The following is a 26,794-nucleotide window of genomic DNA, read 5'->3' as shown; positions in this document are numbered from 1 at the left end:
ATAAAACAAATATTTACACTAATTTCTTTAGTCTGGCGAAAGCAGTCGATTTATGTTTTTACGTCCGGACCTCGGCTGGTGCGGAGGGTTCATTTACTGGACCTCCACCAATTTTAGTTGAAGACCCCTGCAATACACAATAAATAGGCCAACATGCCAATAAAAATAATTATTTCTTAACGAATTAAATTAAGATAATACATTCTGAATTAAGATGGGTATTTGGCAATAACGAAATTAAGATAAAGGCTCCGCGGGATTTGCTTCGGCAATCCTCTCCATTAATATCCTCTGTCTAAATTATGTATTTAAGACTCAATTAATATTTAGTTATACATTGAAAAACCTTTACTCACCAAGATTAGGCTACATGTTTTTGTTGAGGAAAATTATTAAATCAACTGTAAATGGCCTCAGCGCGGTCCTACGCTTACTGATAGTGCATCCAGCAGCATTGAACTTGACCGCTCATTTACTACGCAAAGCCGGAGCGCAAGCCCGAGCCTGGCCCGAGTTCGTGTAAAATGTTAGAAATGAAGCCCGAACCCGACCGAACACAGATGCTGGATAACGGAGGCTCAGAACATAACATTAGGAATGGGTGGTTCAAGTTTGGTTTTGAAGAACTTCCAGCTGGCGTGGGGAGTGTTTGTTTACTTTGTGTACTGCGGATTCATTTGTAAAAAAGACTATGCTGGATTTGCAGAGAGACTGTGACTAAAAGCACCACTAATATTGGATCTGACAAAAATGACACGACAGTAACGTATACACAGTAAGTAAAACATTTATAGATGTTATCTTGGCTAAATTCTTGGCTCCATGCCATACGTCCCATGAGTGAGTGTACAACTCCTGTGCCCTTGTATTGTCCAGTCGTTTGATCTTGTAATGAAAGACAAAACAACATACGATTCATAAACACTTGATAAATATATAATACTTTTTCAGTGTATATGTTGGATAATCAACTTACTCATAGTAGTGCATGAGCAATTTGTGCATGAGCATCAGTGCATATTTCTGAAATCTTCAGTTCTCTGAGAAGCTTGTCCATTGTTGTTACAAACGCCTCTTTCTCCATGACTACTGAATTCCGCCCAGTCTGCCTTTTATTTATAGTCACAACAGAGATGATTTCCTTTGAATCGTTCTCCATTGTTGTGTAAGAGCAATACTGGGCACAGTAGCCAGGGCTATCCATTCGTCTATCACCTGTACATGGCACAATCAATCAACAAATGAGAATTTAATTAATATTCAAAACAAGGAGGAAAAATATATCAAAGTAATGACAACAGGCCCAAAAAAATGTTGCAACCCAGCAAACATAAGGCCAGCGGTCCAACGGCGGACCACCGGCGGCAAAGTTGGCGGTCCACCGGCGGCTGCCGCCAGCGGCTCGCCGGAGTTTTGCCCATCGTTTTTCCAGCGGACCACCAGCGGCAGCCGCTACTTTTTCGACGGAGGTCCGCTGTCGGACCGCTGCCCCAGCTAACATAAGGCCAGCGGACCAGCGGCGGTCCACCGGCGGATGCCGCCAGCGGCTCACCGGAGCTTTGCCCATCGTTTTTCCAGCGGACCACCAGCGGCAGCCGCAGAAGTCAGAGGTCCGCTGTCGGACCGCTGCCCCAGCTAACATAAGGCCAGCGGACCAGCGGCGGTCCACCGGCGGATGCCGCCAGCGGCTCACCGGAGTTTTACCCATCGTTTTTCCAGCGGACCACCAGCGGCAGCCGCAGAGGTCCGCTGGTTTATACCGGTAATGTTTGCTAGCTGCCCACGGTCAACCATTTACATCAGCAACTGCAAATTTATTATTGTCAGTAAACAGAATAAATATCCAAATGCATATACATTTATCAGATGCATTAAAACCAACGTGACTTACAAATAAAAACAACCAGTTTACACTTTTCTGTACCCATGCAAAGTTATACATGATTTTACCATCATTTGCAGTAAAACATGGTAAATATAAAATCAACCATGGTTTTACAACAATTATAAAGAATAAACATTCTCTTACAACAGCATACTACATTTTAGTAACCACAAACTTTATCATGATTTAAAAAAATATGGTTACCATGGTTTCACTCCAGCATTAATATAAAACTACTACATTGCCCTACAAAGCCAAAGCGCAGTAACTATGCATTTGGTCAAAATTGAGTTAAAGGTTGAAATGGGTTTTTGTGAGATCTGTTGTGTCTTGTGACAAAGTATCCTGGTATAATTTGTCCCATCAGAGAAATGTGTTTGCCAAAATTGCAGTAACATGTTTGACTGGCTGGTGTAAAAAACTTTAAGGGCATTTTTCTCAGTTTCAGTGTTTGCATAGTTACTGCACTTAGCCTTTGTAGGGCAGTATAGTAGAACCACGGTAACAAAACCTTAGTTTGAAAAATGATCTGCAGTTTTACCAAAGTAAAACCATTAAAGGGTAGATTGTTCTTCACATACATTTCATATTTAGAAAATGCATGTTTCAAGATTACAAAACATCCCTTAATCAGCCAGAGGTGAGTGTGACACACTGAGGAGCATATTCTGGAAACAAATCAATATTCATATCACAACAGCTCTAATATAATACAAGTCATGTGTCAAAGCCATGTTTAGTTAACAGACAGTTATTATTATAGGATAAGTTAGCAGGATTTCAACCCACTTTGTGTTGTTACAATGTCTGTAATATGTAAATTAACAATATTTGGATGATGCAAAACATCATTTTGGACGAGTATTGTGGACAAATAAATGGAATTAAATCAGTAAAATTAAAAAGTAAATAAAGAGTAAAAAAATGTTTTTCAAATATAAACATCTATTGTATTTGTAACAATATTAAGTGAGTTGAAAATCTGCAGAGTTGTGCTTTGGTGCAGTAATTACAATATATTACATTTGCCAGTTGTGTATGTCCATCTATAGATGCCATCATACAATGTCTTTTTGAGTGTTTACGCCATCTGAAGTCTTCACAAGTGAGGCTGGATCCAAACAGAGACGTAAGCTCTAGTTATCTTATGATGTGTATCCTGATGGACAAAAACAGAAAAGCAAAATGAGAAGGATTAGGATTGCTGCTGTTCATATTATTTCAAGCAAAAGCTTATTTGCACTTTTTATTATTTCATTACTGGAAAACAAGGTCATAAGATGTTTTAGTGTATGTGAATGCTTGTCTTAGAAGAAGTGTTTTTTTATTATTTTTTTTTACTTGGACTGGGAAAGTTTAAATGTGAAAAAGCCTTCTTTATATTGTATTTTTGTTAAAGAGCAATTATGGTCCGACTCACGATTTTACATTTCCTTTGGTGTGTAAGTGTGTATTAGTACATGTTAACGATATGCGTAAACAATGAGTAGACAAAGAGTTATCGTTTCCAATGTAAATCTTTTTTCTTGGACTACAACACACACACAAGTAAGCAACAGTTTACTGTCTGGGCTTGTTTACGTAGACAAGACCGACATTATCATAGAGACAGACCGCAACGCTTCATAATCTAAAAACCACGCTTACCGGGGGGGGGGGACAATCCAACCGTCTCCATTAACTTTGTATTGCATGAGGCTGCCTCCATGTCATTTCTGGCTTATAATACCAGAACAATGCCTAAAAGTGTAGAGCTAACATAGCCTGGCTCCGCCCTCAAACGTGCTTCCGCTTAATTTTCATTTAGCTTCAGTACAACTGGGACTGCTGTGTAGAGTTTCATTTCTCCTGCAAAAATCTGCAGGTCCAATCAGCGAACAGAGGGAGGTGGCTAAGAACGATGACGTTGAGGTCGTGCGTCAGTTTGAGTTGTAGTTGTAATGGTAGCGGAGAAAGACGTGAGAAAAGCTATTCGGTCCGTTATTGCAAAACTGCCGAATATACAGAAGTTAAAGCCGGAGCAAGAACAATGTTTGCTAAGTTTTGTTGGTCTTATCATTTGGACTTGTTGTTTCCGGACGGTTTTGGTGCATGATATGTGTCACGACCACACGTTAGCGATCGCCTATGGCAGATCCTGAGTGACTCTGGGCAGATCCAATAGTTTTAAACTTCAACAGAGGACTCTCCTTAATGGAAGTAACGGTTTGTCATGGAGTGTGGCCAGACTCTCTGTACAAATTAAATGAATGTACGAGAGTCTGGTTGGACCAGGCTAGAGCTAACAAGCCAAAAACCCAGAAATAAGATTTTATAAGCTGTTGACCCCAAAAAATAGCGTTTCAAAGACACAAAACTGGATACAGGCAACTTGTCATGGTACTACTAGAATTAGAACTATGCCCAGTTGCCCACTGGAGGGAAACGTAATCAGCAATCCACTTATGTCTCCTTAAAGGCTGAGTTTTATGGCCTGGTAGAAAGAACTTATTTCTGGGTTGTTCAGCTTGTTCGCTGTAGACTCTGTCACGCAGCAGCTTTTAGGCATTTGTCACAAAGTGACTTTTTGGGGCGGAACTAAAGTTGGTGGAGATTGGTTCCGCCCGGACCGTAAAAACGCAAACACCGGCACTTCCGGGAAACTCCGGGAGGAAAATTAAGCTTTATCAGGCACAGGTGTGTTAAGGGAGCGTGGCTATTATGGATTGGACAACGGAGAGAAAAGGAGGAGTATATAAAAGAGCCTCAGTAGTTGCAAACGGGGCAGTTTATTCTAGCCGATCTGGTGAGAGGAGTGGAGCGTCTGGGCGAATTCAGTGGTGAGAAGGCGGAGAATAATATTGACTGGGTGAAGAAGGATTTAAGGACACGAGTGACTGGGCTGAGTATATCACATTTAAATGATGATCTATGAGACAACACATGCAAGTCAGTGATATATTCTGAGTAACTGCAATAGGAATACTCACCAGAAGTGTCACCGAGGGAGACCTCTAGCGATTGATAACCGTTGGCAGGGAGAATATCCGACATCTGAAAGGAGAAGGAGACAAAGGGAGAGTGTTATCACCGCCTGTGAGAACCTCTGAGCATTTGTAAACCACATCATATTGGAGTAAACCCTTCAGCGAGTGTTGTGAGTTCTAGCATACAGGTGAGCGGCCCCACTGTGGAAAGGAGTTGTGGGTGAGCCGGGGATCACAAGTAGAGAAAGACGCAGGGGTGTCGTGACGGCGACGGTCACATTTCGATCCTCCGTTGTACTCAGCGCCCAATGAAGAAGATTTTTTAATTCAGAACTATATTTTTAATTCAGAACTATATCTTTGGTGAACATGGTATTCAGATTCAAATGTGTTTTGCAAGAATGTATGTCTCATGCTTGTAAGCTGAAGACTAGCAGTCTTAAAGACTGCAATGTATGCAGAGTTTAAAATATGGTAACTGAGAGCAGAGCTAAAAATGCATAGGCTGACATTTAAGGAATGAAGTCACAACACCTGTCAAACATAAAAACATGCTAAAAACAACTACATGGGAGGGGTTTCAACTTTTAGAGAACTGTATATTAGGTTGCATTCTGAAAAAGACTCTTGAGTTGCTTGGCCACCAACTCGGCCTTATTGTTGTATGCAATAAAGTCATCTTTTGGCAATGGAACCCTCTCTTGAAAATTATTTTTCATAATCACTAAAAAAATCCACAACATTTGGCGACGAGGATGGGATTGGAAAGGAGCATGGAGGTGGATGACCGTTGTGGGCTAAGTTTGGATGAGCGGCATACACAGGACCAGGTAAGCAGTTTTTGCTTATTTACTGGTGTACTGTTGTGTTGCTCATCTGGGTTGGCTCATGGTGGAAAGACTTTCACAATGCTCTTCCAATATAAGAACTAAGATTAATACAGTTAAAAAGGGTTCCACTTCCAAGGATTGCATGGTGTGATTTGTTTGAAATGATAAAGAGGAAAAAATTCCTGAGCTCAGGTGGATAATCTGTGGTTTTGCTGAGAGGGCCTTTGATTGGACAGCATTAACCTGGAACAGATAATAGTTTAATAGCTAAGTGGGCTTCGAAGATAGCATTAAACAGAAATAAAATTAATCTGTGTGCATTTGTAAGAGGGCCTCGACGGATACAAATGGACTGTAACAGATTATAAAAATGCTTATTGCAAGAGGGCTTTGATAGATGTAATAAGCGGATACACTGTAAATGCATAATTGTATAAATATGAAAGTGATTTGGTTTTGGAAGCCAATACATGTTGCACTTTGTTAGTTTAAGTAACCATGTAGATGTTGATTTGACATTAATACAATATATGGAAAAGAAAATAGGATAAAATTAAATAATCTGTGTTTATTCTGTAAAAGGGCCTTGATGGATACAGATAGACTGGAACAGACTATTAAAAATGCTTATGGTGTAAGCTGATACACTGTAAATGAATGATAGCATTAAGACAAAGTTATGTGATGGTGCAAGCCAATCCATGTTTTTGCCTTAATAGGTTAAGTAGTGATATATGTTGATTTGACATCAATACTGCATTGTATTTACAGTGTATGAAAAAAAAAAAGATAAAATTAAATAATCTGTGTTTACTCTGTAAGAGGGCCTTGACGGATACAGGTAGACTGGAACAGACTATTAAAAATGCTTATGGAATAAGTGGATACACTGTAAAATAATGACAGCAAAAGGAAAAGTACTTTGGTTTTGCAAGCCATTCATGTTTTATTTTGTTATTTTAAGGTAATAAACATATATGTTAATTTGACATTAATGCTGCATATTTTACAGTGTATGGATAAAAATGATATAAAAAATAAAACATAAATAAATAGAGCATGAAACAAAAGTGTTAAAAAGTGGACAGGGGTCTGCACGGGCAGAATTGATTTTTATGAAACAGCTCTTTATATATGTTTATATAATAGAGGTCTGAATGGATAAAATATTATTCTGTGGATACCGCCCTAATGCATGATAAAAAGTTTGTGTGAGTAAAAGTGGAAAGGATCCTCAACAGTGAAAAACAAGTGGTGTCATGTTTAAAGTGTGAATGACTGGGTGTATGTTATAAATAGAGTGAGTGCAGGCCTGACTGAGTGCTGTGGATGAAAGGAGCTAGCAGTGAAGTGAAATAATATAAGTAAAATAATAATAATAATATATTATTTATATAATAAAGTAATAAGAGATTATAGGTAAAACTATAAGTAAATGGTATATATAGGTTGAAAGGAGGTTTTTACATCTATATTTTAAATCTTAATCCAATGAAAAATCTTTGTGCTTAAGACTAAAGGAAAAAATAGTATTACTTGACAAATGAAACAAATTGAATTGAAAGAGAAACATTAATTAAGTAAGGAACTGCTTGAAAAACATTTGCAGTGTAGAAAATGTAATATGGGAGAGAGGATGATAAGCTTGACGTTTATGTATAAAAGACTACTGTAATATTGCTAAAGTGTTTTTATTTGTTAATTGTCTAATGGAGCTAAAAAATGGCTAAATATGATAGAAAAGATTGAATGGAGAAGTAACAGGTGTAGTGAAAAGTCATAGTTGTTATTCTTGTGGAAATATCTATTGGGCAGAGATCTAATAAAGAATGTGTCTAAGAAATTGTCATGAAGGGAACATTTGATGTTGCAATGTGTAAAGAAATGGATATTGTAAATAAACCTATATTAAATCAAAAGAAAGATAAGAAGGATGGATTTGAAGAAAAAAGCATTGGCATTATTAATGAATAAAGGAGATATATATGATAGAATGTTAAAGGAAGTTGATAATGGAACAAAAGAAAGTGTGTTAAATGTTACTCTATATTTATCATGCATACTGTAGAAGGTTGATTTCCAGTACTCAAGGGCACTGTGGAAATTATAGGTAAAATGTAAATGAAATGATCAGTAGTTATGGAATAGGAAAATTAAACGGGTTTGGGAGTGAATCTTACAAATGAGGAAATATCCTAAATGAAAGAAATTTAAAGTATTATCAGAAAGAGTATAAGTGTGTAGAGTAAAAAGACAAGAGGCATTGTTTACACAAATATGTGAAAAAGAAGATGAGGTAGGAAGATATAAATAAAATAAGAAATAAAAATAAGAAAAACATTAAAAAGAATTAATGAAGCAAAATTGGAAGAGAGTAGAGTGGGAGAGTAAAGAGGAGGTGTCATCTGATGGAGAAATGTGGATATGGAAAAAAAGGATGGCTTAGGCCATTGGCCTTACAATTTCTTAGTTTAATAAAGGTATTAAGGACCTTGGGAGGCTGATCACTTACCCTCAGGCATTCATGGGACTGGGAAAAGGACTAAGTTGTGGCAATGGAGAAATGAAAGAAAACTTTGACCGGTGGACTAACGTTACATGAGGAGGGACTATTTTTGAACACATCATAGCAGTGTGGCAGCCACTGCTTGGACTCTAAAGCACAGAGAGAAAACTGGGAGACACAGAGAATCCAGTTTTGTTCAGAGACAATAAAAAAGAGACTGAGGGAAATCCAGAAGGAGACCCAGGAATGACCACACTGTTTTGAAATGCAAAGTGAATAACAGTGATGACTCTTGTGTTCAGCTACTTTCAGCGATTCCTCCAAAAAAACAGACTCCTGTACCCATCATAAATGACTTTGCAGCATCACCATCTCAGAAAGAAAACAACTTGAACTGGGAGAGACAAAGAAAACATGCTGAGGACTACAAAAAACCTGGCCACGCCAAGAGAGACTTTCGCTATATCCATGTACCAGCTCTGTGAGTGAAGGGGGGAGGGTGACAGCAGCCTTTCAAAGTCCAGTTTATGGTCCAGAAGATTTGTTAAGAATATGATTCTCTGGACAAGTATTGGTAATTCAATGTATGTCTATAAACAATAAACAAAACCATGACCATATCTATTCTCATATCAAATTCACACTCTTGTTTACTGTTTACTGGTTAGGAAGATATGCATAATTTGAATTAAGCCATTGGATTTAGTGTTCTCCAGAAGGGTACAAGTATATTAAAGTGATATTAACTGAATCAAAGCAAATGTATATTAGTGTAATAAATAGTGATGTATAACAAACAATGAATAAGGGGGAAATGTATTAAAGCACAAATTTTTAATGCAAAGTTATCAAAGTGGGAACTTCAGTGTATTATAATATGATCATGAGAAAGATATTCAACTTAAAAAGTGGAAAAAATAAAATATAGGACAAAAAATTGACATACCATCACAGGAAGGTAAATAAGAAGTAGTTAAGAGTATGGTTGAAAATCAGTTAATAGAATAATGACTTAATGTAACTGATTTATTTCCACAGGTCTCTTGTATACTGGAAAAGATTGGGAAGAAAAGGATTTATGGGATATGATGAAAACAAAAAGCTATACAAAGCCAGGGGGATAAATCCATTATGCTTAGGAATAACATTAGACTTATGTGCTAAAGTAAAAATAAATTGCAAATGCAAAGAATAAATACAGATGATAACAACATGCAAGATAAAGAAGATGTATTAATTGTTAAAAGATGTAGAGAACAAAGTACTAATTGAAGTATCCAATTAATGACATTATAAGGCTAAACAGTTGATATCCAGATCCACATTGCTAACAAATGTTTTCCCAGATGACAAATACTGTAATTGATCTTTGCTTTATATATTTAAGTATTCAAACAGAAGAAATATTTGTATGTTTTTATGAAATTAAACAATATACAATTTGGTATAGGAACAAAGAGGCTTTCAAAATAATGAGGGAATATATATTCAATGTACTGGACAAGTGGAGTTAATTTCTGCTACAATATCATTAAATTAATTGGCAATCATAAAAGATTAAACTTATATAAAAATGAATGATAATTTTATTAATGGTAACAACACAGCAGATTTGGAGGCTAAAGAAGCCTCAGAATGCCATACAGAAGTAGTGCTTCTATAGTGTTAATACAAAAGCCTTACTTAGAAGATAGAAGGGAAAAAAAGAACACGCTGGATGTTAGGAATATTTTGTGGCACCTAAAGGGGAACAAAGAAAGACATTCAAGACATCTAATGTACACATTGGGGATAAATCATTCTATAGTACAGTAAAATGTTACCTTTCCAGATGGGTGGTTTTAAGTTCAAATTAAAAACTGAGATATAAAATAACTAATTAAAATTAAAGATTAAAAAGAGGAAAAATTGGTATTATTCTCCATATGTGAAAAAATGGTCTCAATATTTGAGTACATTTATGGTTGAGTTTCTGTTCGACAGGTAAAGTTTGTGCCAAGAGTAATGATAAAAAAAAAAATAATGATAGAAGACGTAATCCCTAGATTTGAAATACTATTAGGAATCATTTTATATGATGGATCAGCATTCATTTAAAAAACAAAAAACAAAGTGAATACTGCAACAATAAAGAACAAAGAAAAGACTAAGATGTGTTTACCATCCTTAATCATAAAAAGTATACCATCCCTTCAACGTCAAACTCAGCAAAAAAAATGTGAAAGCATGAAACTGAACTGACTGGATGCTTTGTCTCTTGCAATAACGAGTGACAGACTGCAAACTAACACTGCATGGAATGCTTATTGGTCGACCAATGCCAATACCAATGTCTGCGCAATACTATATAACAAAAATTCATCCCCAAAAAGGACTTCCTCTGGAACGACTGCAGATGGAGCTTTTGGAACAATTACAAATAAAGATGAGATCTTATGTGATAAAACTAACTGTATGCATAAGCTATTTGTGTGCAGGAAAAAAGAAAAGGAGCCTGATGAGGAGATGGAGATAAAATGCCATATTATGCCATGGGATCTAGTGTATCTGAGGGTCTTCAGGAGAGAGTGACATAAAACAAGGACCAGGGAGAGCAGCCCTAACAGCAGGCCAGGGGGAAGGAGCACATCTGATGTCATCTGAGCCATTGCACAGAGTTCCTAAAATACCAGTCGGAGAAGAGGACAACAAAAACACGATACTGAAGAGGAGAGCTGGGGAGAAAAGGAGAACCAAAAACACGATAATGAAGAGGAGAGCTGAGGAAAAGAAAATAATAAAAGACATGATACAGAAGACAACAACAGAAAAATTAAAAGCAATTCAAGCCTACAAAGAGATAAAAGAACTAAGTACTGACCACTCAGGGCATATCAAGCAATGGCAACAAAGTTAAGAAAAATATGTAAATGAGAAGAGACTTTCAGGAGCAACAACCAATGAGTGCAAAGCAGTGGAGTTCACAAGCAATACACAGAGACAAAGTTGCTGGTAATGTGTAAAGGACACACAAAGAAAACGTCAAGGAATTAGCCATGAAAATTGAAAAATAAAGCTAATAACCAGTTTGACAATTATCAGCAACATGTGGTAAATTCACACGACTACAGTCAATAATCAAACTTCTCTTCAATTAACTTTTCACCTATCAGCAAGGATCAGTAACACTTCAGCGAGGACCAGTAACACCAGTGAGAATGTAATCTACAATAATCTCAGGAAGAACAAAATCTAGATAAAATACTGAAGATACCAAAACAAAAAGGAGACAAGGACATCAATAGAAGAAAAAGGACGTCAACGGAAGGAAAAAAAAAAAAAAAATATGTTGGACATTTTATGGGAAAAACAAAAAAAACAAAAAAAAAAACATTATGAATGAATAGTACAAATGGGTAACTTCAAAGCTAAGAGAAATTGGTATGAACAATTGCTTATTATGCTCTGAATTATGAAAGGTAATAATAATCAAAAGTCAACATGATATTATAAAGGTGTTCAATGTAACAAATTGACAAATTCTGGTTTAAATATCAATTTTATAGGGCATATTTTGGTAAATAGTTTCAATATTGGGAAAGTTAATAAAAGAATTAAAATAGAAAAAAGGCAGAATAGGAAAAAATATTTAAAGAGAATATTCTATAACATAGAACTTGAACAAATCAAATATAAAATTCCAAAAGCTATTATAAATCCTTAAGATTTTGGCTTTAGGTATGGAAAGGGTGGACAATGCTAGTATACAGTAAAAAGAATGTGGGAATCAGATCATAGCAGTGGACATATGAAGATCAAACAGTAATGTTAGCAGAATTCTTTTGGTTTAATTTTGATTTGATGGGAAATGATAACTTATGGTAGTTTTGCAATTGGAGAAGAAATATATATGTACTAGATTAAGGTTAATTCAAGAAATCATCATGGTTTTAAGTTTGAACAAAATACTGAGAAAACAAATGATAAAACTAAAATAGCTTATCCCTAAATTGGTTTGGTATTCCCATATATACACGTTAGAATTTAAGCAAGAGATGAGATCAAATCAGGGTTAGAATAAATATTGATTTAATATAGAATTAATAAATAATATTTACTATAATCAACAAAGGTTAATTAATTATAACTAATGATGCTTTAACATCCTTAGAAAAACAATAAGATACTACAAAGGGGTATAGGTTTATTGTATGGAGATTAATGTTATGCTAACAATACAACATCAACATAGATATTCATTGAAGCTATCAATAAGCTTAAGAATTTATGATAGAAACTGCAACAAATACAGGAAGAAAGAATCTTAATGTGGAATTGGTGTGATTTAAAATTAGGAAAATGGGTGATTGTTTTGTCAAATTCTCACAGACATATTTTTGTATGTCAAATGATTAAAGGTATAGGTTAAAGGATGAATATTATCAAAAGGTAAAGGATGCAAATTATCAGAGGATAAGGATTTGTGATTTTAATTGGATAGATTGTTATTTTAATGTGTACTCCCTATTTTGAAACAAATGTTAATGGAAATATCAAGATGAAAAGTTACTTCATATAGGAAATTACAAAGTGCATCAAAATGGGTTTTGCAAAAGTTAGAAAATGGTAATATTACATCAGAAAAAGATAATGAAAATAATAAGTATTGAAAAGGTATTTGACTAATTTCCACTCTTATGATGAATATTTTTATGAGTTCTGATTTTACAGCAACAATGACATAATGAAGTATATTCCATGATCATAGAGGTTTATTAATTGAAGGAGTAGGTTCTTTTACTTCTCCAAGAGAAGATGTTTGTTCCACACTCCACCAAAGTGCGGCAGCATGATTTAGTCATTGGTAAAGGGAAAGATGGCTTAGTTGGGCCATTAATTAGCTTGACTTAATTGAACTGGACTATGAAGTTGCACTTTGGGTGAGACTTGTGAAAGTCTCAAAGGGTGGAATGAAGAAGATTTTTTAATTCAGAACTATATTTTTAATTCAGAACTATATCTTTGGTGAACATGGTATTCAGATTCAAATGTGTTTTGCAAGAATGTATGTCTCATGCTTGTAAGCTGAAGACTAGCAGTCTTAAAGACTGCAATGTATGCAGAGTTTAAAATATGGTAACTGAGAGCAGAGCTAAAAATGCATAGGCTGACATTTAAGGAATGAAGTCACAACACCTGTCAAACATAAAAACATGCTAAAAACAACTACATGGGAGGGGTTTCAACTTTTAGAGAACTGTATATTAGGTTGCATTCTGAAAAAGACTCTTGAGTTGCTTGGCCACCAACTCGGCCTTATTGTTGTATGCAATAAAGTCATCTTTTGGCAATGGAACCCTCTGTTGAAAATTATTTTTCATAATCACTAAAAAAATCCACAACACCAACGAATCCCAGGACGAGTCCCAGTCAGCCGTGGTTGTGACCTTATTTCACTTAGAGTGTGTGGAGTGCAGTGGGTGAGTCCTTGTCCTTGCCGTGAGTGTGTACACTTGATAACTTGCAGTGCTATGCTGTGTTTGTGCCGTCAGTAACCACCTCTAGGCTGGATGAGTCTTGGTGAAGCAAGTGGACGTCGAGGCTGGTGAGGTGACATCTTTATTTTCATGCCATTCGCGACATCCTGTATGGATACACTGCATTGACATCCTGCATCGACATCCTGGATCTTCCCGTCCCTGCGGAGGTGAACTAACCAAGTAAGAAAGACTGGTGTGAGTAGAGTGGAAAGTATATATATCTGCAAGGAGAAAGCTTGGCTGCTGTAGGAGGAAAATCAGCTGTGTCGATAACATTACCTGTTGTGGAGTCCCTTCAAAGGTTCGCCCCTGTCTAAATCTCTTGTCCCGTTAGCTGGAGGAGAGGAGAGGGAAGCGTTCGGCTCAGCCTAACAGTTTCCAGCTTCAACCGCCGTCTAGTGGAGCCTCTACGTAGGCCAGTGTCAAGACGCTTTCGCCGCTAAGGTCTGTAAGCTTCATCTACTTACTGTTTCGCAGTCTACTTATCATAAGTCCACCGCCCAGGAAGAGTTATGTTATGTGAAGTACCCGCCTGCCGTTGAGAAATCATAGAACAGAAGTAAAGTCCCAGTCATCTGTAAATTACTCCTGCCTGAAGCTAAGAGCCAGTAGATCGAGTTGTATGTTACCGAAGCAACCGTAAAGCCCAAGTCCCCTGTAAAGTACTTACCTTATGCGAACAGCTAAGAGCCAGCATATTGTGTTGTACGCCGCCTGAAGTTAAAGTCAAGTCCCAGTAACCTGTAAAGTATTTACCTTATGTGAACAGCTAAGAGCTAGCATATTGTGTTGTACGCCCGCCTGAAGTGCAAGAAAAGTCCCAGTCCCCTGTAATATACCTACCGTATGCCAACAGCCACAAGCCAGTATACTGTGTTGTACATTCACCTGCAGGCCAAAGGAAACCCCGTGTCCGTCCCTCACACCCATTGTGTTGCATACTTACCTGTTGTTCCATCGCAGATCTAGTGGTCTCCTTCCCGAAGCGCTTATCTGTGCCGCGATCCAGGGATCGGTGGAACACCTACACCAGCAACCTCTCATATACCCACCTGGACGGGCGGAGCCAAGCCCGGCAGCAGGAGTACTGTTCCCCTGACAGTAGGACGAGCGGGAGTGCCCCCGCTGGACCATCCTGGAGTTGAGCCCGCACGAACACAGGTACTGATACGACATCCCAACCTTTAAATACTCACCCTCTGTCCTCCTTACGCCCAGGAAAAGGAAAGAGCCCCGGATCGGTCCCCTGTAAGCAGAACACAAAGGAGCCTAGTGAATAAGCTGATTGTCGTCGCATAGTCAGGAGATAAGGAAAGGAAGGACCCACCTGAGACTTACCTGCGACGGATTTGAAGAGACTCGAGACTGTGCTTTCCCAGTTGGTGGATCGGATTTTAGCTTTCCCCTTTCCCATATTTTTAAGTAATTTAATAAAGTTTGTTTTAATTATACTTGCGCTCTCTGTGTGTCTGGTCATTGGGGTGCTCTTGGGACCTCCTCGAGGTGGAAACCAGGAAAAGGCGTGACTCACGACACCTGTGGTCCGCTCCAGCCTGTGACACATTGTTATGTTTTTTTGTTATAAGCCAGAAATGCAATTTAAAGTCATTGAAATAATATGAACAGCAGCAATCCTAATCCTTCAGTCAATGGAAAAGGTTGGATTGTTTTCCCCCGGTGGGCGTGGTTTTCAAAAAATGCACTGTCTCTATAATTGCTCCCGCTTTTACTCATAGCCTACACATTAACTCCTGTCAGCATTGCATTGTGACAGAATCTTTCAAACAGGAGCGTCACATTTCCGGCTGACGTCAGAGGCATTCAGGCCAATCACAACGTACAGATTAGCTGGCCAATCAGGGACACAGCGCATTTCAGATCGATGAGTTCTGTACAAAATCAAAGCGTTTGAGGAAGGGAGGAAATACAAAGCTATAAAAATGTATGTGTTTTTAACCGTACACCACGCAAACACATTGTATTATACCAAATACACAAAATAAAGTTGTTTTTTACCAATGAAATTGGATGCACTTTAAATAAATAAACCACAACCTTAAACCTGTAAACAGCAATGTATTACTTACTAGTTATGAGAGTATTACTTACTAGTTATGAGATTCATAGCACCTTAGAGATGTTTTCTGACAGGTCTGCTTCAATCTGCTGCACGGATATTAGCCTGGAAAATCTACAAACATAACATGCAATTTGTCACAAAGCAATCAATATTGATTAAAAGGATGTGAAACACTGAAAAGAAAATTATAGTATACAAAATATAACAGAATCTATGTTTGTAGGTTTACTTGTTCATTTAATATTGCTCATATGGTGCCACTCACGTTTGGATGTTAAAACCTTCCTAGAATAACTGCTATAAATGCAGAAAAATGACAAGATCCATGGTAATATGTTGTGAAAAAAGTGCATATAAAGTGAGTTAATACGCTCTCAACTCACCTGAGTTTACATCTCTGTCTGTAGCTCCCTTCAGAAAATGTTGAAATCTTCAGCTTTTATAGAGGTTATTTTGTCACTCCTAAAATCAAAGAATATTTGTCTATATATGTTTACGATAAAACATGTTTTTGTACTAGTTTCACCAAATATTCACGCTATATGAAAGTTATTTTCACTGTTTAACTGTGCAGTACATTGCATATTTTAGGCTAAACAAATTAGCCTAAGTTACTTCCAATAATGCATTGACAACCTGAACAAAGCTATCACATCATCTCATCAACACACGAAGTTGCTTTTTAAAAAGCCAAAACTTAATAAACAATGCAAAAGCTAGTTACCCTAACATTATCACTTTTGAAAAGCGTCCACATGCTAACAGACTTTTCTCGAAGACAAAAAACATTTCTATGAAATAAATATTCAACAAAAGCGTTTCTGTTACGTGTCAATAATAGTTGTGTGTATTATTTGTGTATTTTGAGGGACTAAACTTACCTGAAAACAGTAAAGAAACCCGTGAAAGAGGAGCTCGTTGTAGTCGTCACTCGTCAGTCCGCCTCATGGTAATCCGTGTTGAGAAAGAAGGCTGTTCGACTTCCTGCGGCCACGCTAGAACTGACAGGCGGATGACGTTAAAGTGCCGCGAGAGCGAGACGAAATTACACTTCGTATGAGTTCTCGAATCGTTCTCGCGGTACTTTGACGTCATCGCTGTCGGTTCTTGCAGCGCCGCATGAAGTAACAAGCCTAGTGTTTTAAAAAGGGCACGTGTTTAGCGTGCACAGCACACGCGTCATGGCAAAGTCACACATTGACATAATCACTACAACAATGTAAAATCTCCTCAAATTATTATGAAATCACAAACTCGTTTTGTTGTCTAATTCATATATGTCCAAATTACCACGCCTGCACGTACTATATTGTATTAAACACTATGTATATCTCTTATTTTTTTATTCTATTTTTATTCTTTTAAACTGAAATATTAAAAAAATATGTATGTATTTCGTTAAATAAGCCCTATATGCAGTCTCATATTGTTTTTCATGTATTTTCTTAAGATTATTATAATTCTTAGTTTCAGTAGAAACCTAGCGGTTTGCCACTGGTGTACCAACGGTGGTCCAGCAGCGGCAAGCCGCTGGTGGCTTGCCACCCAAGAAACGCCGGCAGACCGCCAGCTTTTTTACGTTGGTCGGTTTGCCGAAGGTGCCCCGACGGTGGTCCGACCGCGTCAAGCCGCTGACTTCGTGCCGCCCCAAAACCACCGGCGGACCGCCAGGTCATTGTTTGCTGGGAATTGTATGTTTTTTACACAGTTTTACCATAAAAATGTAATGAGGTTATTGCATAGATTATTTACTTTTTACAAAATAATAGGTAATCATACCTAATACAACTACGCCATCCTTACTCTTCAGACGTTGAACGGCGGATGAACTCTTGCTCTCCCACATGTCCTTTATTGCTCCTAAGCAGTAGGTGTCCTAAATGTTAAAGAATGTAGACTTCCCTACAAAGCCCATGTTCATGTAATTGAACAGGTGTGACACCTTGTAATAGTTATTTCCCGACAGCAGAATGTTAGTGGCCATCATGAAGTCTCCTACCTGCATTCCAAATTTTAGCATGGGCTGTGAATTCCAAGTCCACACTTTGTGCCCATTTGAACATATCTTGAAATAAAAGATACAGAAAGTTAATCATGTGCATACAAACTGTGAATTTCCCAATTTATATAAACTACTTGCGATTACTTTTTCAACTGTATATACATTAATATTAATGTATAATACTAATAACAATACATTTGAGAAATTATTAGTGATACTAACAAAATTAATAAATAACACCAAACTGTTTGTTTAATTTTAACTGTACACAATATTTTGTTATTATGCATAACACTGGCTTGGTTATGCAACACTTTTATTTGTGGTTTGTGATGCTCGCTATTATTATCAAATTATTATGATACACATCTTTACATAGTAAAACATCTAAGATTCACCTGTCGTGTAACAGCTGTTCATCACTTTCTGCCATAGAAAGGTGTTCTATTCCAGGCTCCAGAATATATTGATCTCTGTAAAACATATTTTAGCAATTTATCCAATGTAATTCTATGCAACATTTCTATTACAATTATATTTTGGTAATGCCTACCTGTCTGATAGTGAGTCAATGGATGAATTCAATGCTTGAGAGGGTTTGAAAAGGCATTCCAGGTCCTTTGTAAGGTTTTGACGTTGATGGTCCACTTTCTTGGTAACTTTAAAAAAGTGGCATTGAAATATCATTAGATTTTCACAAAAAGCTACAGCATAACAACACAAGTATAATCTACAATGATTTCTCACATCATATAATGATCAAATATTTACAGTACTATTCTTATTGTGAGGTTATGATGTAAAATTATGATAGCTACACTGTAGACGCTACTACATACTCAATCCAATACTGGATTTAGTAAGTGTCTGAAAAAGACAATTTCGACAATACAGCAAATATAATGTAACAGTAATTCGTCACATTCATTGATTACTGTTTAGTCAGATGATATAAATACGATTACCACTACCACTTGTTCAACAAATATATACACTCGTGCACATTCAAACCCAGTAATGGGGCATACACAGCAAACGCGATAATATACAAAGTCGTGATGCGCGAGTAGATTACACGCTATCAATCAATGGATCAGACGCGTACTCGCATGGGTAAATCAAGCGAGTAAATAACTCTAGAGCGAGTTAAGTTACCGTGATGCCTCACGTTTGGTGTGTATGTCCAATAAGACGTTTTCTGTAATGATCAGAATCAAAACAACTCACCTGTCGAGTAAAACACAAGCAAGATCGGCATCTCTTTCTAGTTGAAGTTTATCACGAAGCTCTCTCCATCTATAAAATGCCACACCGATATTGATCCTTGCTCGTTCTCTCCCTTTATCCCAAACTCTTGGGTCATTTGGTTGGCCCTTACGCTTACGGGGGCTGTCCTTGCCGACAGAACCAGCAGCAGACGGTAAAGCGTAATTATGTTCCATCAATAAGTAACAGAATCCACCATAAAATGTACAAACAGAAAATAAGGCACTGCTTGAAGCAAGCTAGGGGTTTGCTGGACGGACGCTAAACATTACTTCCGTATTTGTCCACGACACTGTTGTCATGTGGTTTCAACGTCAGCAAAGGCGGTAACAGACGGTCACATGGATATTAACGTCATCGACATGCTACTGCCCTGCCCCGTGTCACTGTTTACAATGGAAATTTTCTCACGATTTACAAGTAGTGGAAAACAGTGGAGATATTGTAAGTAATCAGCTGAAAAAATATATATAACACTGGACTAATGGTTTTTGTATATTTTACTGCAAATATTTTACAAATTGTATCTTTAAGGCTAATAAAGCGGGAAAATGCTCACAAGCTTAATGAGCAGCGGTTGCGCGACTTGCGCACTCCTCCCTCACACAAAGAGTAGCAGTTGTGCGCTTCTCACACACAGAAAGGGCGCACGCATATAGATCTGTTTCTGTTTCAATGGCTTTAAATCAAATGACAGAATTTAACTTTTAAATTAACTTTTTAATCACTTTTAAATTATTAGATTTCAAAATATTTATTCTTTATTTTTGTGCTGGGGTGAAAATTAGTGGATATACTGATGTGAGCGAAATATCGCTCGACCGTTGGACATTTTTATAATCTGCATCGGCTAATAAATCTTTTGGCTCAGCCAACAGATTCTCCAATTGGGTCACACAAGTGTGTAACGGTGGCCCTTTGGTTAAAGTTTATATATACACAAAAAAAAATCTGCTATAGGGGAGATTCGAACCCGGGTCGCCGTGTCTCAAGTCTGTTACACTACCGCGACGCCACAAAGTCACGTGACTAAAGGTTTTCTCCACACTCCCCAAATAGCCTCTAGTGAAATTCACTTCAGACAAGACTTACCTTTTCGATTCATATGAGCTAAAAATAGCCCCGGATAGCGACAAACCATCCGTTACACAAAAAATACAACAAAACAACAACGAAGAAAAAACACAATTGTACTCCAGTGATGCAGTTTGGTGCTGGTGGTTTATTTCAGGTAAATCAGATGAAAAATATGAAGTTTAAATGTCAATGTTGTAAAAATACAGGCGGGGTATGGACTGCGTCATCTTGATGGTTCATTTTCCATAAGATTTCACAGAGTGTAAATAAAATAAAAAAGAGAAAACATTTGTAAATAATCGGCATATAACATTTATACATAAATCAAATGACAAATCCTCTAATAAACGATCATTTTCAACATGAAACATACAAAGTGGCACTTAAATCTTTAATTGTGAGTGATGTTTGAATGTTATGAGTGTGCGTGTGTGTATCAATGTTAGGAATGAAGGTGGATACGATGAAATAGCGTACGGGTACTAACCAAAGTTTACGGAAGTGGAGGTCCTCTGAGTGAGGTGTAACAGCTCTCTTTCCTCATAACAGACAGGAAAACAATCCAGTTGTCCGTAGCTTATCTCAAATATCGACTGGGGTAAATGCTCACACGATCCAAAGCTCCGTGTTGCACTCGTCAATAAACTCAAAAGCCAGCATTCGAACAACATCCGTCCTCTCACAGCAGGCCCACACTCTCACCCAGGTAAACAAAAACAATGACGCAGTACTTCCGGATGCAATGCAGTCCCTTTTATCTCCTTTTCTTCTTCCGGTTCTTTCAGGTTAGCTCCACCCCTTACTCCTCCCTTTCATGTGATCGATTCGCGGACGCAAACATGGATAATAATAAGAATGTGAAGGAAAATTAGAACATCCCCACATCCGCATATCCTTGAAATATGAATATTAACCTTGCTTTGAATAATCATGATTTTATTATTGCATTATTAATGATTGCATTGCCTTTAATCATAAAGATTTTAAGAATAGCTTTGAGTATTAACCTTTAGCATATAGTACTAAAGTTAGAATAGTCTAGCAGGCTTAGAGATATGATTCCATTGTATATGGGTTTTGATAGTTGACTTTTAAATGTCATGTGCAAATTTAGCAGGCTTGGAGTTTTTGCGGTATGTATGTATGTGTGTTTTTTTAACTTTTGCTTTGCAGAAACACCTGGGGAGAAAAACAGGATGTCGGGGCGACAGGGTGAAATAACGGTCATAGTTATTTATAACAGGATGAACTTCTAAAACAGAAGTACAACTTTCCATCGAACGGGTCTGGTGAACCTTTAAGAAAGAAGTAAAACTTTCCATCGAACAGGCCCCCACCCAACTGCACATATATATTTTTTGGGTCAGAGGGAGAGGCAGATCAGATCAACCGCTCCTCGGGGGATTTGTTTCTGCATTGGTGTTGTGTAAAGACAGGGACAGTTTTGACCCAGAGCTCTGTAATATTTCATTTGAGATACTTATTAAAAATAATTTGATTTGAGTTAGGTGTCTGATCTCCTCATTAAGAACATGCAGGACGATTAAAGTCCAACAATTGTAAGAATATAGTGGCGGAAAGTTTCTGCACTGCCACAAGTGCATTAGCTTTGTGTTCCAAGATGAATACACTCGAGCCTACGCAATGACCCACAGACCAATTGACACATGACACCAAAGCACCGCGATAGCAACCTGCATCATTTGCACAGCCCTGTGCTACACGCCCATCGTCTTATGTGGCGCCGCATGAAGTCTAACACACAGCCAGCGTCTAACAGATGGCGAGATAACTAATAATTCCCTTTAAATGTGATAGTGTGTTGTGTGTAACACGCCGAGCCCGGGAAGCAGCAAAGTCTCACTCAAACATTTCTGTGAGGTGTCAATAACTGCAACAGGCAACTCAATTATAATTTAACTCTTTCCCCGCCATTGACGAGATATCTCGTCAATTAAGAGAAAACGCTTCCCCGCCAATGACGAGATTTTCCGTCTTTCCGCAATACCGCTATTATCCACCAGGTGGCGCCCTTCCGCAACTTTTTAAAACCGGAAGTATTGCCCTATGGCAAGCTGCTGCATGTCCGTGTCTGTTTTAAAGATCGCTCTGAATGGGATCTCTATGAAAAGTCCGTCATAAAAATTGAATTATTTTTGCTTTTTGCTCAAAATATGATGTTTTTGCAAAAACCTACCCATATTCAAAAGCTGATTGCAAAAGAACCACTAAAGGTAGGATGAAACGGTTTTTTTTGTTTGAAAGCAGAGGGTCTGTTCTTTCATTTGGTATATTGTATGTATATTTATTTAAAGAAGAACATTTTCTGGAAGGCATTAAACTTTGGTGAAAATCATGAAAAACGCTGGCGCTGGCTGGCAACTTTTTTTAAAAACGCTGGCGGTGAAAGAGTTAAACAAACTGAAACAAATTAACCTCACAAATGGTGTTGCTTTCGTCAACGAAAAGTATGACTAAATATCATGTCAACAAACCTTAATCGCATGACGAAAATGAGACGTGAAGTAACGTAAATGCTGCTCATGTGACTATCATTAAATGTATAATGCAATATCGTTGACGAATAAAAACGAGACTAAAAGTGGTTTACAAAATAAAAACTATGCTAAAATGTCTCTTTATTTTACTTGACCAAAACGAGACATTGTAACGTTATTTCATCTCTTTTAGAAATAATCATGCTTCAATGAGTGCGTTTACATGCACAGTCTTATGCCGATTATGCTTAATAAACTGATAACACGTGGGTTCATGTAAACGCGTAAAATTGTTTTCTTTAATCGGGGAAAGCTCATAAACAAAACAAGACAAAAATACAAAGTAAGAAAGTCATTTTTTGCAGTGTGTACAGTCTGGCTGAAGTTCATGGTGCCAGAATTGACTTAATGACAGCCGAACATTTGGTTCTGTGCATCTAAAAAGCTCCAATAATTCAGAAACTGCATAATGTTGGTACGAGAAGGTTCCTTCTCACTGGCTATAAGCAATGCAATAATGCCTTTTGCTGTTGGAATTTTGTCTTTATAAAGGGCTGAAACCGAAGACACAGTTGGAAGTAAACTTTTTAAAGTGCACTGAGCATTACCAGCTATTATTTTAAAGTGCCCATCTTATGACTGCTTTTCCACAAGTTATATAGGTGTATGAGTTCCATAAAGCATGTTTCAAAAGTTGTTTGCTCAAAATAGCTTGTAGGAAAAGATTGTTACCCATCTCTAGTAGCCTCTGTTTCAGGGCAGTTCAGATTGTGCCGTTTTAAGCTAGTCTTAAATATTTATGAGCTGCTGCTCCTTTGATCACGCCCCACTACTAACGTCATGTGATCGTGCGCATGCTCAGTGGTATCGTGAGCAGTACAGACCATACTGTGTTATTATTTTATATATTATTATTATTAACGGTTTATGTTGCCAACAGACACATCATGCAGAAAAGTATCACTAATAGGTACACTACAGGAGAAGAAACTCATGACACACAATGATTCCAGAGTAAATTGTGATGTTATGTAGCAGTCACAACAATAAACTCGTTTTCCCTGGAAAATGCTAACATATTCCAGTTATAAAACATTTTAGAACGCATTATCGGGATGTATACTGCTTGTGAACCGCGTGCTAATTGCTAGAAGCTAGCGGAGGTCCGGACTGTAAAGTTATAAGAGGCTCGGGGGTTAGACTCGTCAGAAAAGCCGGGGCGGTAAGGCCCGGTCTCGGTGTGTCAAACACATCATGACACACAAAGATTCCAGCGTAAATTGTGATGTAGCAGTCTGAACAATACACTCGTTTTCCCTGGACAATACTAACATATTCCCGTTATAAACATTTTCAAACGCATTATTTTCGCAAATTACAGAAATTAAGACCCGGCGGGGGATGTATACTGCTTGTGGACCGCGTGCTAATTGCTAGAAGCTAGCGGGAGGTCCGGACCGTGTAACTTATATATCCATGCGGACCGTAAAGTTATTAGAGACTCGCCTCGTCAGAAAAGCCGGGGCGTACGGTCTCGGTTAGTTTGGCAAAAAGCTTTTAGCTCTAGCATCATAAATGTAGTATTTTGTGACAGAAGGTGACAACATGCAAAATACAACGTGACTTCTTACCTTTTGTGATGAAACAACGCGATCGCGAATCGAATCCAGTCTGTTTCAGATGTGTGAATGATCCATGAAAGTCCAATAAAATACATCCAATGACCATTTTTGTCCACAAATGCTTATAATCCGTGAAATATAGATACATAGTCTGTTGTTTACATCAGATTTTGCATGAAGGTCTTATCGCCTACAATCTGAGGACTGTTTGCGTCGTAACACACTGTATATAAGATTACTCCGGGTTCCAATAACCACGCGTTAAAACTTTTTTTTTAAAAGTAGGTGGGAGTATAATCCATAATATCCAAATAGCGTTGTTATTTCTGTGAGAGATGATAACAGCACAGAGGGTCTCATTCAAGTGACTGCTCTATGCTCTCTAGCTACCTGGTGGGTGGAGACCTGCGAGTGGGGTGGTGGGTGGGAAAATTCAAACTGAATGTGACGAAACGGTTTGTTACGTCACAACGGAGCTGAGTTTTAACTGGCGCAATCTGAGACTCAAGCCAGAGGACATTCAGAAACCTGTATCTCACTCAAAACAGCGTGGATGGATTTTTTTCCAAGTTTGTATGCGTGTGGGAGCATCAGAGACACAAAATAACACCCCAAAACCCAGAAAAAGTGAGTTTTTCATAATACGGGCACTTTAAGAGCATAGGCTCTTGTATTAGTTGTTTGTGTGCTGTCTGTATAATCGTATCCTTCATGGTATCTTCATCAGGTACAGTGTGACCACCCATTCTGGACAGCATGTCAAGTAGGTCATCTCTGTCATACTCTCTTCCTTCCAGCACAGAGGTAATGATGTCTTTCTCAAATGGAGTTACAAACCTTGTACAAAACAGAATGTATTTAACAGATCAATTACAGTGCATAGTGGGGAATATTGTTCATACTATTTAACATTTCATTAAGCAACACCATTCAATGTGTTTGACTGGTAACAAAACAACACCTCAAAAAAGATTCAATCAGCATGTCAGGTGTCATTTCTTTTTCCCCATGAAGAAGACAGACTGCAAAGGCTAATGACAGCTTCCCTGGAAAAAAAACATGATCCTGAAATCCTTTTAGTAGAATTCTACCTACTGCTTCCCATTCTTCTTTTCCATACTCAGGTTGAAGTGCTGGAACATATTCAATTTTCCCACCTTCACAATTCAGAAAAAAAGCTTCCCAAAAGCCTGAAAACGCATCCCTTGCGACACCTGACGCTTCAACACCACATTCATCAACAAAGATAAATGACAGTTTGACCTCCACAACACTGGCATCTTTGAACTGTTCCACCATATCATGCAAGATGTTAACACAAAGTACTCTCAGGACCTTTGAGGTGGAATTTTCATGTGTTACTAAAGGTGCTACCTCACTTGACTGGGATGGTATCTCTTCTTATGGGAAGAGTTTCATCAGATCGGTTCTCAGGACCCTCCACTGGACCAAACTGTACGTCATCGTCAGAGGACAGGCTGGTTGCACCTGTTATGTAGCAGTCGAAACCTTGTTCTGATGGTGTCTGAACAATGTGGATCCTCAAAAGAATCTTCAGATTCTTCGTTATCAAATGTTGCTAAGTAGAACCTCAGTGTTTCACGTTTACCAGTTTCATACAGTGCTCTATCATGGGGCATTTCACACACAATCAAATATCTTTAAAATGAAACTGACTTCAGAACCTTTCTTTGACTGACCTTTAGGCAAGAAAGCTCCTAAAGGACTATTCATAGAGTATTCATTGCTACATCTATGACTTCAGAACCTTTCTTTGACTGACCTTTAGGAAAGAAAGCTCCTAAAGGACTATTCATAGAGTATTCATTGCTACATCTATGACTTCAGAACCTTTCTTTGACTGACCTTTAGGAAAGAAAGCTCCTAAAGGACTATTCATAGAGTATTCATTGCTACATCTATGACTTGGATTTAAAAAAAATACGATTTGTAAATCGTTTCCTTTTAGAGGCCGTTCGTATCGAGACACGCTCAAGTTTATCTGAAATATAGACGCGCGGCCGGCAAGCGCACTCAAATATAGACACTTCTGAAACTAAACTCGTGTTCACAAGTAAGCGCTTTAAAAAGCAGAAGAAAGCGGCACATCCTAATGCAAGAATTCTTCCAATAAGTCGGGACACAATCAACTTGAGCATAAAGCGGTGGGACATCTCTTACCCGCAAATACACGAATGGGGCTGCTGTGAGTGCTGGCAGCCTGGGGACAGCAACCTTCATCTCGGTGGCATGACAACACTGGCCCTCGTGGCCAAAAAAAAAAGACCGGCCCACCGGGAATCCTCCCGGTTCTCCCTATGGCCAATCCGGGCCTGAAAACAGTGTTGATTTTTTCACTTCTGGGTCCTCTGTTTCAAAACCTGGCAAATGCTCAGGTAAGCCACGGGCTAGTTGGTTAAATTAAAACTAAAAAGATTTTTGCTTTTACAAAACTGCATTTAAGGTTTGTTTCTCGCCAAACCTAACAGTATACAGTCAGATCACAACACCTGAAATATAGCTTATGGCATGAATTGCATGGA

At 37.9% G+C, this 26,794-nt stretch overlaps 3 long non-coding RNA genes across 3 annotated transcripts; 1 reads left to right on the top strand and 2 right to left on the bottom strand.

Moving 5' to 3' along the window:
- Positions 1 to 1,110: 1,110 nt before the first annotated feature.
- Positions 1,111 to 18,253, bottom strand: LOC135745068 (uncharacterized). Its single transcript, XR_012337849.1, has 4 exons — positions 18,187 to 18,253; positions 17,786 to 17,851; positions 17,566 to 17,688; positions 1,111 to 1,215 (listed from the first exon to the last, which is right to left on the bottom strand). It is a non-coding gene; the product is annotated as an uncharacterized lncRNA (long non-coding RNA).
- LOC135718143 (uncharacterized) lies at positions 2,516 to 17,411 on the bottom strand. The gene is made up of 4 exons (XR_010520583.2): positions 16,668 to 17,411; positions 16,170 to 16,248; positions 15,816 to 15,897; positions 2,516 to 3,044 (listed from the first exon to the last, which is right to left on the bottom strand). It is a non-coding gene; the product is annotated as an uncharacterized lncRNA (long non-coding RNA).
- Positions 6,234 to 11,483, top strand: LOC135718142 (uncharacterized). The gene is made up of 2 exons (XR_010520582.2): positions 6,234 to 8,668; positions 9,226 to 11,483. It is a non-coding gene; the product is annotated as an uncharacterized lncRNA (long non-coding RNA).
- Positions 18,254 to 26,794: the final 8,541 nt, after the last annotated feature.

This window comes from Paramisgurnus dabryanus, chromosome 10 (assembly GCF_030506205.2).
Source record: "Paramisgurnus dabryanus chromosome 10, PD_genome_1.1, whole genome shotgun sequence".
Classification (NCBI taxonomy): Eukaryota; Metazoa; Chordata; class Actinopteri; order Cypriniformes; family Cobitidae; genus Paramisgurnus; species Paramisgurnus dabryanus.
This window is presented reverse-complemented; position numbering and strand designations above follow the sequence as displayed.